Genomic DNA, 17239 nt, shown 5'->3' on the forward strand with positions numbered 1-17239 from the left:
CATGATATAGATTGCAATATTCAACAGAAACATTTTTTAAATCAAGAGCAAAAAATTAAGCAATGTTTATAGTAGGCATAAATCTTACACAATTCAAAAAGCACTACTTTTTCAGATCATAGAGCATAAAATGGAAAAATGTCTATGCAGGTGAAGTCTAACTTCTCTATATCCATTACCTATTTAAAAGTTGCTCTTATGTTCCAAAGTATTAAAAAAAAAATACTGAACAAATGAAAATATTGAAAATTGTCTGATGAAAAGTAAAATAACCGGTGACTTTATCTCCTCCTGGTTATCAGTGCTACAAAAAGACAAACATCTTCTCATTTGAGCAGGTGATAAAACCAGGCACGGTCAAACTGTTGGCAAATTAGACCCACCCATAGAAATATACTCTCCACTCACATATTTTTCATCAAAAGCTTCATTTTGTTTGTTGAAATGTTTGAATCTTTGAGGGCCATTTTGTCACAATATGTTACAAATATTTGTGTATGTGTGCATGTTTTTTTATGCCATGATATCATAGGTTTGTCTGGCACTATTTCAAATCTAGTTTATAGATGATGATGATGATGATGATGATGATGATGATGATGATGATGATATAGAAGAAACAACCCGGTGCCCAGATGACTAATGCACTCACTGGGTAGAAATGACAGAGGGGAGGGAGGAATCCAGTTCTACCAAGAGAAAAATGTCTATATCCATCACTCCTCATCAGCCCCACTTGCTTCTTTTTATTTATTTATTTATTTATTTATTTATTTATTTATTTATTTATTTATTATTTATTTTTAAAAATATATCTTTATTGATTTCAGAGAGCGGAAAGGAGAGGGAGAGAGAGAGACAGAAACATCAATGATGAGAGAGTCATTGATCAGCTGCCTAGCCTGCAACCCAGGCATGTGCCCTGACCAGGAATCGAGCCCGGATCGCCTGGGTCCTAGGTCGATGCTCAACCGCTGAGCCACCCTGGCTGGGCCCGCTGTGTATTCTTAAACACCGACTGTAAGACGCTGGAGTCTCCATAGACCTGGGGTCCCTCTGAGGTGAACAACTGAGCATTATGACAGAGCAGCATGCCATCTTTCTCCAGGTCACCCAGGTTCTGGTACTTATGATTACAAATTCCTTCCTTTATTTATTTTTTTAAATCCACCGGCTTCCTAATTAATTCATAGTATTCTGGTAATTCTTTTCCTTGAAGGTAACTGAATGAAGACTTCACTGAGCTGTCTCCCTGAACTGTTTCCTTCTGTTTTCCACTGAGAATTACTGGGCAGCTTCTCCGCGTTACACCTGTCTTTGCAGTTTATCACAGTGCCCATAACAGCATCCATCTGCTTTGTCAGTTTGGGGGGGCGGTATTTGGTGATAGTTTCTCCTTGGAAGGGTGGCCTCTTCTCTTATTAGTTTTTCCGACATTTTTTGCAGTATCTATATCCACATTTCTTTGTTTTTTTAACTTCTTAAGTCATAATTTCTCTTCCATTTCTTTCAAGTCTTCAGTGGCCTGAGCCCCCCAAACTTCTGCTGCTCAGCAGAGGGAATTCCACAAAGGATCCCCTGCAAGGAGTGGCAGGCTAGCAGCCTTCAGGAGTATGTCTTATATCCCATCCAAGAGGCTGTTTTGAAGACCTCTCGCAGTAAGTCCTGCCAGGGCCATCAAGAGATGCACTGATTGCTGATCTCTCTCTTATTTTCCAGGTGCTCCAGCCAGGGAGAAACAGAGGGAAATGTGCAAACATTTAAAGTGTGATGTGATGCATGCAAAAGGAAAACTTTACCATGAAATTCCAGAGATACGAATAGGACTGGATAACTTTGTGTCCTCTGGGAAGGCTTCACAAAATATAAATATAAGAAAGTTTTAAAGGATAAGCAGAGTTTACTAGGGGGAAAAGCTGCGATGGTATTTTAGGCATGGAGAACAGCATGAACAAAGATTCAGAAGCATGAAATTCAGTTTTGTTTCAAGGAAACTATAAAAGGCTCCACATTATTGAATCAAAAAGCAGTACAGTCCTTGGAAAAGTGAGATGGTTGAATTTAGGAAAGCAAGATGTGGAAGAACATGAGAGTTAGGAAAATCCTTGTAGTCACTGGCAGGGGGAGAATGCATGGGAGGGTACAGAGAAACATAATTGAATGTACATTCCAGGAATGTCAAGTTGATATCAGCATGGGAGATTTGGTCTATACATGCATATTCTTGTTTAATTTTAAGGCAAAAAAAGAATTGCACAATAAAAAATATCATAGAATGCTCAAAATCTGAAACTTATTAAGCTAAAGTTTCGTGAATATTGGCTTTTTAGTTTCAGAGGAGGGAAATGTTCACTCTGTATCTTCTATGGAATTTTTGCTTACATTTGACTGCCTAGGATAATTAGTATATTATACCCTAATTGTGTTTTTATCTTTTCCTTTCTTACAAGTAAGTGATTTATATTTTTAAACAAGGACCATGTATTATATTAAGCCCTGATATACAATATACTGTCTGAATCATGGGGTTCAATAGCTTTTAAAAAAATGAATGAATGAAAAATCAATAAAAGTTCTAGTCAGCTGCCAGTATGGAGCAGTTGGGTCCACCTCCCTATGTTCTTTCAAAAAGTATGCTTGTAATTCAACCGAGCAGTAATTCTTTACTCAGTGTCAAAACTCTGCTGCTTTTCCATGTATTCTTTATCAGCACCTTGATTTACAGAAAGGCAAAGAACCAATGTTGGTGAATTTTAAATATTTTTATGGAAGCAAATGAGATAGATATAAAATTATGCACTACATGAGCATTCTGTATGTATCAGAATGCTCTCTCTATATATTTACACACATATATATACATGTAACATTCTGATACATACATACATATATATATATATATATTTGGTAGAAGAGAAAGATGTAGAGCTTTAGTTAGCATAAAAGAATGAGTTTCATATAATTTAGTTTATACCCTTAGGCATATAGCCATGGTGTATATCCTGGCAGGGAAAAACAAGTGCCAGCACTAGTAGAGGGGCAATAAGAATAAACCAGGTATGCAGAGGTCTGTTTTAATTAAAAAGGGGAAGCTGTTCTTTCCATAAAGCATATATAAATTGCCCTCTCTCAAAAAGTGACCCAAACCCCAGACTTTGATTTGCCTGCTAGAAGAGTAGACTAATAATTTACCTCATATAGCATTACAAGAGATATGTCATTTTGAATAGCAAATAGCAAAATAATTAGACTTTAACTTTGAACTTCTGTATTTGATCAAAAATAATGTAGAGTAGCTCATTGATAATTTTTCTATTATTATTTCTTGGTCTTTCTACATACATTGATGCTGCTATATTGGTCTTTTTAGCAAAAGCTTATGATTGAAAAATGAAAAAATAAAAAATAAAACTCCAAACACAATATAGGTGCCTTTGTTTTAATAGAAATTGAAAATTGAGCTTATTTAAAAAAACACATCCTTGCATTTCCTTTTTTTTTTTAATAATCATTTATTTTCCCCACAAATTTTTATTTAGTTCTTACTGTGAGTCCTACATTGCTCTATGTATTTGAGATATATCATCAGGCAATACAAAGAATCTTAGCTTTATGGACTTAAAGAAAAATAAATATACATAGCAAATATCTAAAAAATTATAGTTTATTAGAATGCAATAACTGCTCTGGAATAACAATAATTAGATCAGGGTAAGAAGACTTGAAAGGGCCAGAGCTGAAAAGTAGGATGCAATTTAAAAGAGTATAGTTAAGGATACTTGAGCAGAGTTGGAGGTGTGGACATTAGACGTGCAGATATCTACAGTAAAAGTGTTCCAGGCAGGAGAAAGCCACTGTGAAGACCCTGTTAAGGGTGGAGCATGCCTGAGGTGCTTGAAAACAGAAGGAAGCCAAACTGGCAGGAGCCGAGCGAGCAGAGGGGATAAATAAGGGCCAATCGCAAACAAACTTGTGCAGTGTGCTAAGGATGGTGAGCAGTTCATGCCAAATCTTGTAAGCCATTTTATGGAATTTGATTACCTTAAGTTGCAAAGACATTCCAGTTTTTTAAGCATGTGAGTAACAGGGTATGACTTCCATTTTCAAAGTATTATTTTGGCTGCTATTAGAAATAATATCTAGAGGGACAATGCCAGAATGAGGCCTCCTAACCAGGAGGCTATTGAAGTGATATAGGTGAGAGATAGATGGTGGTTCACACGAGAGAGACAGGAGAGGAGAGAGAAGCACAGTGGCACCTCGGTTTTCGAATGTCTCCGTAGATGAACATTTCGGTTTTCGAACACTGTAATCCCAGAAGGAAATGCTTCAGTTTTCGAACACACCTCAGAAGTTGAACATGCCACAGGGCTTCCATTGAGGGCAAGATCCTGAGGCCCAGCTGTCAGCTGTGGATCCCTCAGTTTTCGAACATTTCAGAACTCGGACGGTCTCCTGGAACGGATTACATTCGAAAACCCAGGTGCCACTGTAGTAGGTTCCCTCATGTATTTTGAAGGCTTATTAATATTTTAATTTGATTTGATTTGTATGTTTTTTTTCCTTATAAAAACTGAGTTAGAGATGTCTATGTTAAAATGGTCATGTAATGCTAAAATATTCCCTCAGAATGTTTCAACGATATTTGTATTATCTCAAGGATACCTTTCAAGGATATTTGTACTATCTCACATGGGGATGGCGAGTTGCCCAAGGATGGGGTGCAAATTTTATGTTTCACTCTCCCTTAACAATACAAAGTACTCAGTAAATATTCTTGGATTAGGTTTCTTAAAGTAGATAAAGATTTGGAAAACTTTATGAAAATTACCAAATTTGTTTATTAACCCTTCTGTGATTCTAAGGTGATGTTTAAGGATATGTTTAAGGACAATAAATACTTATAATTATTTTAACAAAACAGTGTGATTACAAAGGTTAATTAGCTTAATTCTGTCATCAGTCTTAATATTACTATGGCAAGAGAATTTTAAATTCTTGGTATTCTTGATACAAATATGCAATCAAGAGACACTAGCAGTAAAAGAGAAATGTGAACAAAACAAGAAGGAAAAAGGGAAATATTAGTTTAACTCTCAATTTGCCCCATGAGAGGGATGTAAATTTAACTTAATGAGATATTCCTGGGAATAATTAATATGCTATGCTTGTATATAGTTCTTTTCATAAAGACATGAAAATTAATGCAATAAATATAATTATCTTTGTTATTTATAGTTTTTAAAGTTTATGTTAATATATAGTACAAAATGAACAGAAATGCCCAATAACATCTATAATTTTATCTACGTAGTAAAATAAACCAAATAATGTAGCCCCTACAGCTGATAGCAAATTGAAAATACACACCCTGTTTTTACACTCTACAGAGGGAAATATCATTTTAACATTGATCTTGGAAAAGACATATTGTCCTAAAGTAAAAAATATTTGACACAGATTTTGACTTAAATTTATGAAGTAAAAATTTATTTACTTACATTGGTCTATTTTTCTTTTATGTTACTTTAATTTAAAGCCCATAATATTAGTGAAGGTAACTAAGACAAGAAATTAGAGGAGGTAAGCAATTATATAGAAAGTACTTTGGCATAACATGTCTTATCAATAAAGAAGTAAAGATTCTTATTTGCATTTTGGGATAACCACAGTTTGCCCATATAAGCTAGGCTTACATTAATACTTAAATTCCAATGTGATTGGAACCAGAGTTTTCTACCTAAAAAAATAAACTCAACACACTCAACACTAATAACTATAAGTGAGAGAGTGAAGATATTTAGGGCATGGGACAAAATGGTGAGCGATAGGGGGTTGTAGAACTTCATGTAACAGAAGTAGTTCAGTTTAAAAATACTTTTGAAGTATCTGCTCTTTCAAAATCTAAGTTCATTGGATAAAATTATAATTTTTTCTTCTAAAATTTCACCTTTAACAGCCTCCATGGAATAGAGAATAATGTATACAAATCACAAAACTATTTCAACAGCATCAGCTTGTGGATTGGTTTGTTTCTCTTTTTCTTTTTCTTTCTTTTTCCTGGCTTGTCAAAATTTGCAAGAGAAAAAAAATATTTGGAAAGTTTTTTTTAAAGATATTTTACTATTTTACTACCTCGTGGAAAATAATTCAAGTGGAACCACATAGAAAGGTTTCAAAATTCTTAGCTCTCTCAGAAATAAAGGCTAGAAAGACTTTGAAAGAAAGTCTGAAATACCTGTTGGTTCCAGTTTATTATGCAAAGTGTTAAATGCACATCTACATCTGGTAGCAAGTCAATTCATTAAGATTATTTATTTGTTTTTCACTTTTTAAAATCCTTATCCAACGATATGTTTATTGATTTTAGCTAGGGGGAGAGGGAGAGAGAGAAATGATTGGTTGCCTCCCCTACATGCCCGGAACCCGAAGCCCAGGTATGTGCCACGCCTGGGAATCAAGCAGGCTGCCTTTCGGTATAAAGAACAACACTCCAACAGAGCCACCAGGCCAAGCCTCAATTCATTCTTTAAATTATTCTATATCTTTATTGCCAGGGTCCAGCCCCAGCGGTCCAGGGGTCCCCAAAGGTGTGGACGGAGACAGCGTTCAGAGCATCAGGACAATCATCTTTTTTTATTGCCTTGTTACAACTGTATTTATACTATTTGATTTTGTTGCTGGTTAAACAACATGACATTATGCTATGTTCCGGCTTCTGTTTTGGCCTCTCGCAGTTAATGAATATACCTCCTTATCTGACCTTGCTAAAGAATTTACATCTGTTTAGGTATGCTAATTTTTGTCTTACCTACTGTTTATATTTCTATAGGCTATTCTACAGGTTAATCTCTAGTTTGTTATTTATATTCTGAAGTTACTATTTTATTGCTCTACCACGTAGCTCAAAGGAGAATAACTCAGCCAGCTTTGGCTCTGCAGCTTGCCCGTGACTGTTCTTAGCTGTGGTGACCGCCTGTCTGGCACCAGCCTCAGTCTCTGTGCTACATTCCCTGCAGCAGTCCGTCCCCATTGTAATATTCTGTGTAGGATTATTCTGTGTAGGATTATTCTGTGTAGGATTATTCTGTGTAGGATTGTTCTGTGTAGGATTATTCTGTGTAGGATTATTCTGTGTGTGATTATTCTGTGTACGATTATTCTGTGTGTGATTATTCTGTGTAGGATTATTCTGTGTAGGATAAGGGTCCAGGTGTAGATTGAAATAATCTCTTTCCTAGCCTGCTCTTTCCTTGTGGGAATTCACAGAGTTTTCCATTAGTATAAACATCCCCCAGTAATCCATTCCTGTGGGAGCTCCCTGGTGGGCTCCCTGTGGATGGCCCTGCGCCCCGAGTCAGCAGGGCCGGGACCCAGGCCTTTCCCCGGTGGGGAGCTTCCTGCGGTGATGGGCCTGACAAGTCCTAAGCTTTCTGCTGACGGGCTGAGTCCTCATGAGCGGCACATGATTTTCCCCTACTCCCTGGGGCTTTTACTGAATCATTGTCTTTTCCAGTCCCGTCCGACTCCCCTGCTGGGGAAGAGTTTCCAGCTAGCGCAATGCCCTTTTCTGGTGCAGTGACTCGGGTGAGGACACAGCGTCAGGAAGGGGAACAAGCACGGGGAGAGGGACATGCCATCCGCCAGGTCCCAGGGAGCACTGGCCGCGCAGATGCCTCCTCCTTGAAGGACCGTGTCGAGCAGCAAGGACGGAATGGCTTCCGGAACTTTATCTATAATAATACTTTATCTAAGAATAGGTAAAATTAGTTGCAGGACATCACCAAACTCAAGTAACCTTTCCTTATAACTTGCCATCTTCACTGAAACTGAAAATCATCTACAAGAGAAATCCTCAGAAATTTGGGTCTGTACTCTCTAATTGCATAGGACATATTTTATGCTTGCAGATATTTTTACATCTAAGACAGCCTGTAGTTCTGCTTGCCAACATGAAACTTGCTTCACAAATTTTACAGCAGCTGGTATGATAATTCGCCAGTTTTTATGTAAATTAGCGATCTTCTTAGTCAATTTTAACTACAAAATTTAAAATTTCCTAATTTTTAAGTAAATTATGTTTTAAATGGTAAAATGCTTTATCAAATCCCTTTATTTGGCCTACTTCCTATTATATTACATCTCTGATTTTAAGAAATACTTCTATAAAGCAAAAAAAGTTTTCTGCTAGAACTCTAGTTTTTAAAGGTGTGATATATTGAAAGGTACATTTTATTTGTTTCCTTTAATATTATTATAGGTTATATTGTTAGTAATTAAATATAGTGAGGCTGAAAAACCACTTTAAATGTATTTACATCAATCATTTCTTTAGAAAGACAAATTACCACAGAACAAAAATGTCACTTTTGGTTCTGGAGATAACTATTCATTTAAATTGCCTGAGACAACTTTTTTCATATCACAGACTAAACAACTATTAAGTGTATTCAGTTATTTACAGAGTGCAAGTTACATTATTATTATTTTATGAAATGCCTGTTCTTCCGAGAGCAAAGGATAATACTTATTACTAATGGGCTTACTGTTCTGTGACTGTATTTATTTGTATTTGGACCTACTTTCCCAATTGTATGCCCTGGAGTCTAGTAGTGTCCTCAGGATAAAGAGAAAAATTCTACTTAATCTTTACCACTAAACAGGGAAAAAAGTTTATTGTTATATTTATATTTTACCTGAAAAATACATCTTTCTGTAAAAATCACAATTGGCTGTACCTTTGAATTTAGTTATTTCTAAAGAAATCAGAGAAATCTTTTGAATTGAAAAATTCAAATATAAAGCAAGATTTATCTATGATTCAATATCATAAATATTTCAAGTACTCATTGAGTATATTGTGAAACACCAATAATCTAAGTTAAAGGATATAGGGACATTTTATCCTTACCAAGTTAGGCAATTAAATGAAACTTTAATATTCAAAGATGAGGTTTTTAAAAAGATCATGGATTTGACTGGTATTTTTGATAGGTGTTTTTTTAAACCTGCGCTTTGACTTGGATATGGGATAATATAGCTTGCTGCAGAGCAGAGTGTGTCAGAGTTGAAAAGCAAAACAAATAATCATTTCATTATTATCATTATCATTTGTTTTACCTTTTTTTCCCCAAGTTCAAGGCCTGCTTCTTGTCAAAATGTTTCTTCCTTATTCCTCTGAAATCTAGAATTCAGAATAAAATCTAACACAAGCTAGATTTTCAATCATATTTATTGATTAAACAAGTTAGAATGAGAATGATTTCTTTCCTTGTCATTGCACTAACAATACATTCTTTATTTTTAATTGACTTTTAATTTTATTTATGTTGTCTTGGTGTATAAAAATGTATATTTTTTCCAGTTTTATGAGGAGAATATCACTAATGAACATAGATGTAAAAATCCTCAACAAAATACTAGCAAACTTAATCTGACACAACAAAAGGGTAATACACTGTAATCAAGTGTGATTTATCCCTGGAATGCAAGAATGTTACAACATATGCAAATCCATAAAGGTGATTCACTACATTGACAGACAGAAGGCTAAAAATCATATGACCATCTCAGTTGATGCAGAAAATTCAACATTGTCCATTTAAAAAATTCTCATTCAATTAGGTAATAAGGAAAATACCCAACATAATAAAGGTCGTATATGACAAACCAACAGCTCACATCATATTCAACGGTAAAAAGCTGAAGGCTTTTCCTGTAAGATCAGGAACAAGACAAAAATGCCTTCTCTTACCACTCCTACTCAGTATAGTACTGGAAGTTTAGGTCAGGGCAATTAGGCAAGGAAAAGAAATAAAAGACATCCAAGCAGGAAGGAAAATGTTAACTTGTCTCTGTTTTCAGATGACATGATCTTATATATATTGAAAACCCTAATGGTGCCACCAAAAAATCAATTAGAACTAATAAATAAATTCTGTAAAGTTCCAGGATACAAAATTAATATACAAAATCAGTTACATTTACATACACTAAGAATTAACTATCCAACCCCATTGATAATAGCATCAAAAAGAATAAAATACTCAGAAATAAATTTGACCAAGGGAGTGAAAAATTTGTACACTGAAAACTTTAAGACATTGATGAAAGAAATTTAAAAAGGTAGACATAAATGAAAATGTTATCCATGTTCATGGGTTGGGATTTGGAATTAATATTGTTAAAACGTTCATACTACACAATGCATTCTTTAAGGTAAACTATTGCAAATTCCATTTTGGCACTCGAAAACTGATGCAGAATCCTAGTTTAAAAATTGCCCACACCCTGCAAACATTTTTTTCAGAGGAAAACAGGTCAGTGCGCAGCAATCCTGTAGGTCTTGTCCCAGGCACAGTGATATTTACTTTCTACAGCAAGACTTCTTAGAAATGGCATGACTAATAAATTGCATTCTACATTACTGATGATTCAGGGACTGAATGAGGCTGTGCCTACAAATGGAAATTCTTTAAAACATGTCATTGGGCAAGATTGGAATTGCCAAGGACTGAGAAGCTGGGGTACCTGGGCGGACAGCTAGGTAGGAAAATACATAGGTAAGAAACTCTAGAGTGAAGACTAACTACAGAAATATTTTAGATTGTCTAAGTGACTGGGTTGTATTAGATTATTGTTCATAATAATGAGTCCTTTCCCCAACCTTATGAGAGAAATATACTTCCCTGCCCCATTGTATGGGTTTGGTCAAGTCACTTGCTTTGGCTGGTAGAATACGGTTGTCACAGTGAGACGGTTCTAATTCTGGCCTTAAGAGGCATCAAGTTTCTATTGCCATTTTTGCACTCCTGCCTCTTTCCAAGAACATACCTTGGAAGTTAATGGTCTAAAGGTGGGAGGGTGAAAGGTGGAGCAGGCCTAAATGTAGCTTAGAACCAATAGAGCCAGGACGATCTAAATAAAGTAATTTCCGAGCACCCCATACATATGTGATGACAATAATAATTGTGGTTTTAAGCCACTCAGCTTGGGAATCATTTGTTTTTGCAACATTAATGTGGCAATAACTAACTTATTCAGTGCTCCTCATTTTATTTTTGAATTAATACTATCTTCCAATTGAATCTCCCCAGTCCCTCATGTTTACTCCTTTCCTGCTATTATTTTGAATGGTTACTTTTATCATACCTTTGAGAACCAGAAATTGACAGCTGTGCAGAGGGATCATTAAATAGTGGTCCTGGCATTATCAAATAAAGAGAGAATCTCTAAGTGATGAAAAAAATGCAGAATTTAATTTAAGAATCTACTTAGCTGGGTGGGAAATACAATGCTTAAGGATTACTCATGAGAGAAACGTGCAAATAACTAGGAGATTACAATATGACAATTAGACTCGGGGTGAGTGTGTGAAAATAATGACAGAGAAAAACTGCTGGTAGAGCTTTTATTAGAGTATATATTCTCGTCTGACTCACTCTGAATTCTCATGTTTTACACATATCCCCAAATTATTTATAGGCATACCATTAAAGTAACTTACATTATTAACTATGATTGTACATTGCTTTTCCTTGAAAAGTATGCAATTATATCTCCCTCTGCCTTTAACTTCTGCAAATTAGTTTGGTGTAAGTTCAAACAAGCACCAATACTCATGCATTATTAAATTTAAAAAGCCCTAAAATCAATTTCTAAATCCTTGAATATTGTTACTTTCAAAGGAAATAGGATCTTCCTAGCTCTATTTCCTACAACAAAACTATTCTAAGAAATTATTTGACAAAACTAGTAAATGTAATTGGACTATGGTATAGACCTTTTGCCTTCCTGGTTAGATTTATTCCTAAGTATTTTATTCTTTTTGATGCTATTATCAATGGGATTGTTTTCTTTATTTCATTTTTGGATAGTTCATTCTTAGTGTATGTAAATGTAACTGATTTTTGTATATTAATTTTGTATCCTGTAACTTTACAGAATTTATTTATTAGTTCTAATAATTTTTTTGATGGCACCATTAGGGTTTTCAATATATATAAGATCATGTCATCTGAAAACAGAGACAGGTTAACATTTTCCTTCCTGTTTGGATGCCTTTTATTTATTTTCTTTGCCTAATTGCCCTGACCTAAACTTCCAGTACTATACATATATATATATATTTAAATATATCTTTATTGATTTCAGAGAGAGGAAAGGAGAGGGAGAGAGAGATAGAAACATCAATGATGAGAGAGTCATTGATTGAGCCTGCAACCTGGGCATGTGCCCTGACCGGGAATCAAACCCCGATCTCCTGGATTCCAGGTCGATGCTCAACCGCTGAGCCACGCCCGGCCGGGCATCCAGTACTATATTGAATAGCAGTGGTAAGAGAGGGCATTTTTGTCTTGCTCCTGATCTTAGAGGAAGAGCTTTCAGCTTTTTATCATTGAATATGATGTGAGCTGTTGGTTTGTCATATATGACCTTTATTGTGAATTGAAATTGAAATTTTCCTATGTTTATTACAGAGTAGTTTAAATAAGTTTTTTTCTAGTAAAAACCTGGAACACTTAAACTCTGTTAGACTTAGAACTTTTATAATAAGGGGCTCCATATTATAACAGAACTACTGTGTTCCCTAGAAGAAATGTCTTTAAAAACGCATTTAGCTTCCAGCTTGCTAGCACTTACTTGTCTTTTAAATTCTCTACTATTGTTAAGGGCAATTTGAATTGATTGATTATTCAAGCTTTGGCTAATAGTAAGCCTTTACACTCTTTTAGGAAACTAAATCTAATTAACCACAAGTCCTTTAGAACTGTCATTTTAGGTGTTTCTCAGAGGCATTCTTTTCTTTCCTAAAATTGTGCTATCTTAGACCTTCAGCACCTCTTCTCAGAACACGGCAAAAACTCTGTGGTGTTTGCATAGGCTTAGCATTTAGCAAATGTTTACTGAAGAGAATGAATGAATGAATGAATGATTACATCTTCCCCAAAAAACTCTTAGAATTTCCCATTTTTTTATTGGCATTAAGCCATAAATCTTATTACTATGATCAAGCAGAGATCCAGGGAGTTATTTAATTACCTTTGCAATCTCATCTCTTACTATAGCAAGCACATGCATCATTTCCTTCTCTGGACTAAAATGCACTCTCACAAACATATGCTTTTATTAATATAATTCTCTTAAACTAATATATATTTATCTGAAATATCTTTACCTAAATTTTCTATTTGGAAAATCCAATTTTTTCCCCCCCCTGCAAGGCCCACTTCAACTCTATATTGTATTAGTAAGAACACAGACTTTGAAGCCAGGTTTCTGGAAAAAATTATCCAGTTTCCTATAAAATTAAGCATAAGCCTACCACACAGTACAGGAATGCTATTCTTAGGAATTTACCCAAGAGAAATAAAAATATACATCATTGAAAAGAAGTGTGAAACATGTTTATAGTAAATGTATTCATAATAGCTTAAGCTGGAAATAGCCCAGATATTAATCAATAGGAGTCTGAATAATCATTATGTATTTATACAGGGTGGCACATAAGTAGGTTTACAGTTGTTCATATGGAAAAACCCCACAATATTTAATTAGAATAAACTGTGTTTTGAGAACTCACAACTGTAAATCTGCTTTTACCCCACCCTGTATACGTACAGCAGAATTCTGCTCATTAATAGAAAAGAATGAATTACTTCTACAACACGGATGACTTTAAAAAATATTATCCTGAGTGAAAAAAGCCTTAATAAAAGAGCACTAATCTAATTAATTCATATATATGAGGTGTTAGAGAAATAAAAAAAGAGCAAAATGCAGTGTTGAAACGTAGTTTGAGTAAAAAATGTTTGTTGTTGTAAGAAACTGAGATTCTTGGGTGGTAAGTTGTGCAGCAAGGCTGACTAACTTACAAGCATAGCTAGAAAACTGATTTTTTTTAGGTATTAAATAATAGTATGCAAAACTCTAGGTTTGAAATTGGGTTGAAATAAAGAATAATCTCTGGGGGGAGGGATCTAAAATGACTAAAGAGGAAGAAGAAAACATAAATTTTGTAGAGCCTCTTGGAAAAACGATGAAAAAATTACCTCTGAAAGATTAGTTGGCTCAAATGGTTTTACAAGCTAATTCATTTCAATCTTTCAAAGAAGAGATAATACCAAGAAGATATATAAACAGTATTCAATAATTCAGTAAAATGTACAGTCTTCCAAATTCATTAAAAATCAGCATAACCATAACAATACCCAACACAAATATTATGCTAAAAATAAAAAAAAAACCTCACTTTAAAAATTCAATATGGGTGGAAATGCTATGCGCTAGATTGGCTGTTGTCAATTTGATATCACCATTACTTCTCTCTCAGGTGGGCATGACATTCCCCGTAATCTGACTCAAGGTTTACCAGTAAGAGGAATACGTACGTGTTGGAAGACAGACGGGAAGTGGAAGCCACCACTCTCAGCAGCTCACAAAGCCAGATGCAATGGCTTCTTGGAATTTCCTGGGAGATGGGCATCTCCACCCCCTACACTGCTTGCGGCTGAAGTTGTTAGTGAACATTTCTCTGATTGTCTGGCTGTAGTATTCTACACCTTTACTCCTGTGCCCCAATTCTTTTTATTATTATTAATTTTATCAATTATTTTTTTGTTAATCCTCACCTGAGGATATTTTTTCCATTGACTTTTTAGAGAGGTAGAAGGGAGAGGGAGAGACAGAGAGAGAGAAACATCAATGTGAGAGAGACACATCCATTGGTTCCCTCCGGCACCTGCCCCAATAGGGGCTGGGGATTGAGCCTACAACCGGGTTCATGCCCTTGACCAGGAATTGAACTGGAGACCTTTCAGTCTGAGGGTCGAATCTCCAACCACTGAGCCAAACTGGATAGGGCAATTTTGTTGATTTTTGAGAGATAGAGAGAAACTTCAATCGGTTGCCTCTGGCACATGACCAGACTGGAGATTGAATTGACAACCTGGGTATGTGCCCTGACCAGGAATCAAACCCACCACCTTTTGGTGTACAGGACAGCCGTCAACCATCTGAACCACATTGGCCAGTGCCCTAATTCTTTTCATATTTTTAAACTTATATTACCTATACTAAATATCTTATCTTGTAATATATATAATGGCCTGCTCTGCTAACCAAATCAAGACTAATACAAATGTTCATACCAGAATGCTTCTAGAGGAACAGAATATTAAGGAAAGGAGTCTGGAAATGATTCTAGAATTTAGTTATGTTTAAAGGCTTTAGTGAACCCCCTGAAACTGATAAAAGAGATTTTGATGGTCTTTCCAATATCAGCAGACAATAAGTAATAATAGCAATATTGAGTGTGAGAAGTATGAGTTATCCTTAAGCAATAAGGGCTACAAATTTACAATATTTGAACCTTAAGTGTAGATACTTGATATAGATTTCAACTGTTTCTGCCCCTTACTTACTTAGTCATGAATGATGTAGCTCCTTTCTCACTACAATAAGCTCCCTCCCTTTATCTCTCATTCTCTTACTGTAACTTTGCATTTATTTATTTTGGGTTTTCTCATACAGCAGAGATCTTCAGAATCATTTTTTTTAATTTACAATGTTGTCATTTGAAGGCTTAGACATTATCTCATAGCAACTCGACTTACGTACTCTTCCTATTAGAGGGTATTTGAGGGCATCAAGAAATCTTTCCCAGAGGTTTTCATTCTCTAGGTGTCATGACTTTGTATGTGCTTTCCAGTGAAGGATATTGGCAGCACATGGGGGCTGTCAAAGATGGCACATTGGTATTTATATAATAGTTATCAAATTGCACATAAATTATGCCCTTAATAGCTTTCGGCTTGGTATTAGCATCTGCTGTTAAAGAGGAAACAAGAAATTAGAAAAAACAACTGTAGGATTGGGAGAACCCTAGGCACAAGTTTCTCTGACTTAGCAAATTCCTGTGCCCCAAACTTTGAATAGAAGTAATAGTATTTCACAGAAACTGAAGGGATCATGGGAGCAGACACAGTGAGCCTCTTAGTGATTACATCTGTAGACAGATAACCTAATAATCAAAAGGTACCATAGTGGTAGCCTGGTTTGCATGGCGACAGGAAAAAGCTTGAGTTAGGCCAGACTCAAACCAAAGCATAGTTAGAAAACCCACTTGTACGGAGGGAGATAATATAATCAATTTTTCAATCCCTCACTGGTTGAGCACTCTGGTGGATGGCCCCAGACACCTTTGTCAGCTGCCTTGGGTGTTGTTTAGAATATACTATGTCACTATATTTCAAGGACAATCTGGCATCCTTGGTTATACGTCATCCAACCCCGGCACTAAAGTGGCTGCTCTTCCCACGCACTCAGTCCGCTGTATCTACTGAGGGATCATTTACTAGGGCTCCTGCCTGGGCTAGGCCATCAGCTTCTTGATTGCCAGGGGATATCAGCATCCCATTTTCCCATCCCCAGGTGCATTTTCCTGCCTCTCTCTTTTTCCTAAGCTCCAAGGGTCCTTCTTTTGCCTCTGTAACTTGTTTCCTGAGTCCATTTCTTCTACAGCTCACTTCTTCTACCTCTGTGACTTTCTGAATACTTACTCTTATAGTTTGTGTCTTGGCTCTGAATTTTTTCTTGGCCAGAAACCAAGTACTGAGGTTGCCGAACCCAGGTCCCATCTGATTCCACCTGTCTAACACCTGGTGCCATTTCGCCACCAGCATATGAGGTAGAAAGAAATGAGACGGCTGAGCTGAGGCAAACAAGTCACTGAGGCAAAAGAAGGATCCCTGGAGCTTAGAAGGAACTCAAAGGTAATGGGCCTAGGGGAAGAAGAGAGGGAAGGGGGTGGGCATGCTCCAGAGAGAGAAAGCGAGCTCCAGGAAAGGAGGGGATGGGGAAAGGCACAGGCATGCTTGAGAGAGGGAGCATCTTTTAAGCCAGGATGTGAAAAATGTGAGAAATGCCTTAGGCTTTTGCAGTGGAACTCAAATGTCTTTCCACATATTCTGACCCCAAAGGGCTTATTCATGATTATCTACTCTTCCACGAGATGTTGTTCCTTAAAGCTATCTGGTCAGATCTGATTCTATGCACATCCTCAAAAGGGACATTACAGTTAAAGCCAATGTTTTTCGTTCTTTTGTTTTTTTAATCTTCACGCAAGGATATATATTTATTGATTTTTAGAAAGATTCAAGGGTGGGGGCAGAGAGACGTGTGAAACATCAATTGATTGCGTCCCGTACAGGCCCTGACCAGGGATCAAACCTGGAACCTA

At 36.1% G+C, this 17239-nt stretch overlaps 1 pseudogene; it reads right to left on the reverse strand.

Moving 5' to 3' along the window:
- Positions 1–967: 967 nt before the first annotated feature.
- Positions 968–16668, reverse strand: LOC148093790 (SWI/SNF-related matrix-associated actin-dependent regulator of chromatin subfamily A member 2-like; annotated as a pseudogene).
- Positions 16669–17239: the final 571 nt, after the last annotated feature.

This window comes from Miniopterus natalensis, chromosome 2 (genome assembly GCF_054644295.1).
Source record: "Miniopterus natalensis isolate mMinNat1 chromosome 2, mMinNat1.hap1, whole genome shotgun sequence".
NCBI classification, from domain to species: Eukaryota; Metazoa; Chordata; class Mammalia; order Chiroptera; family Miniopteridae; genus Miniopterus; species Miniopterus natalensis.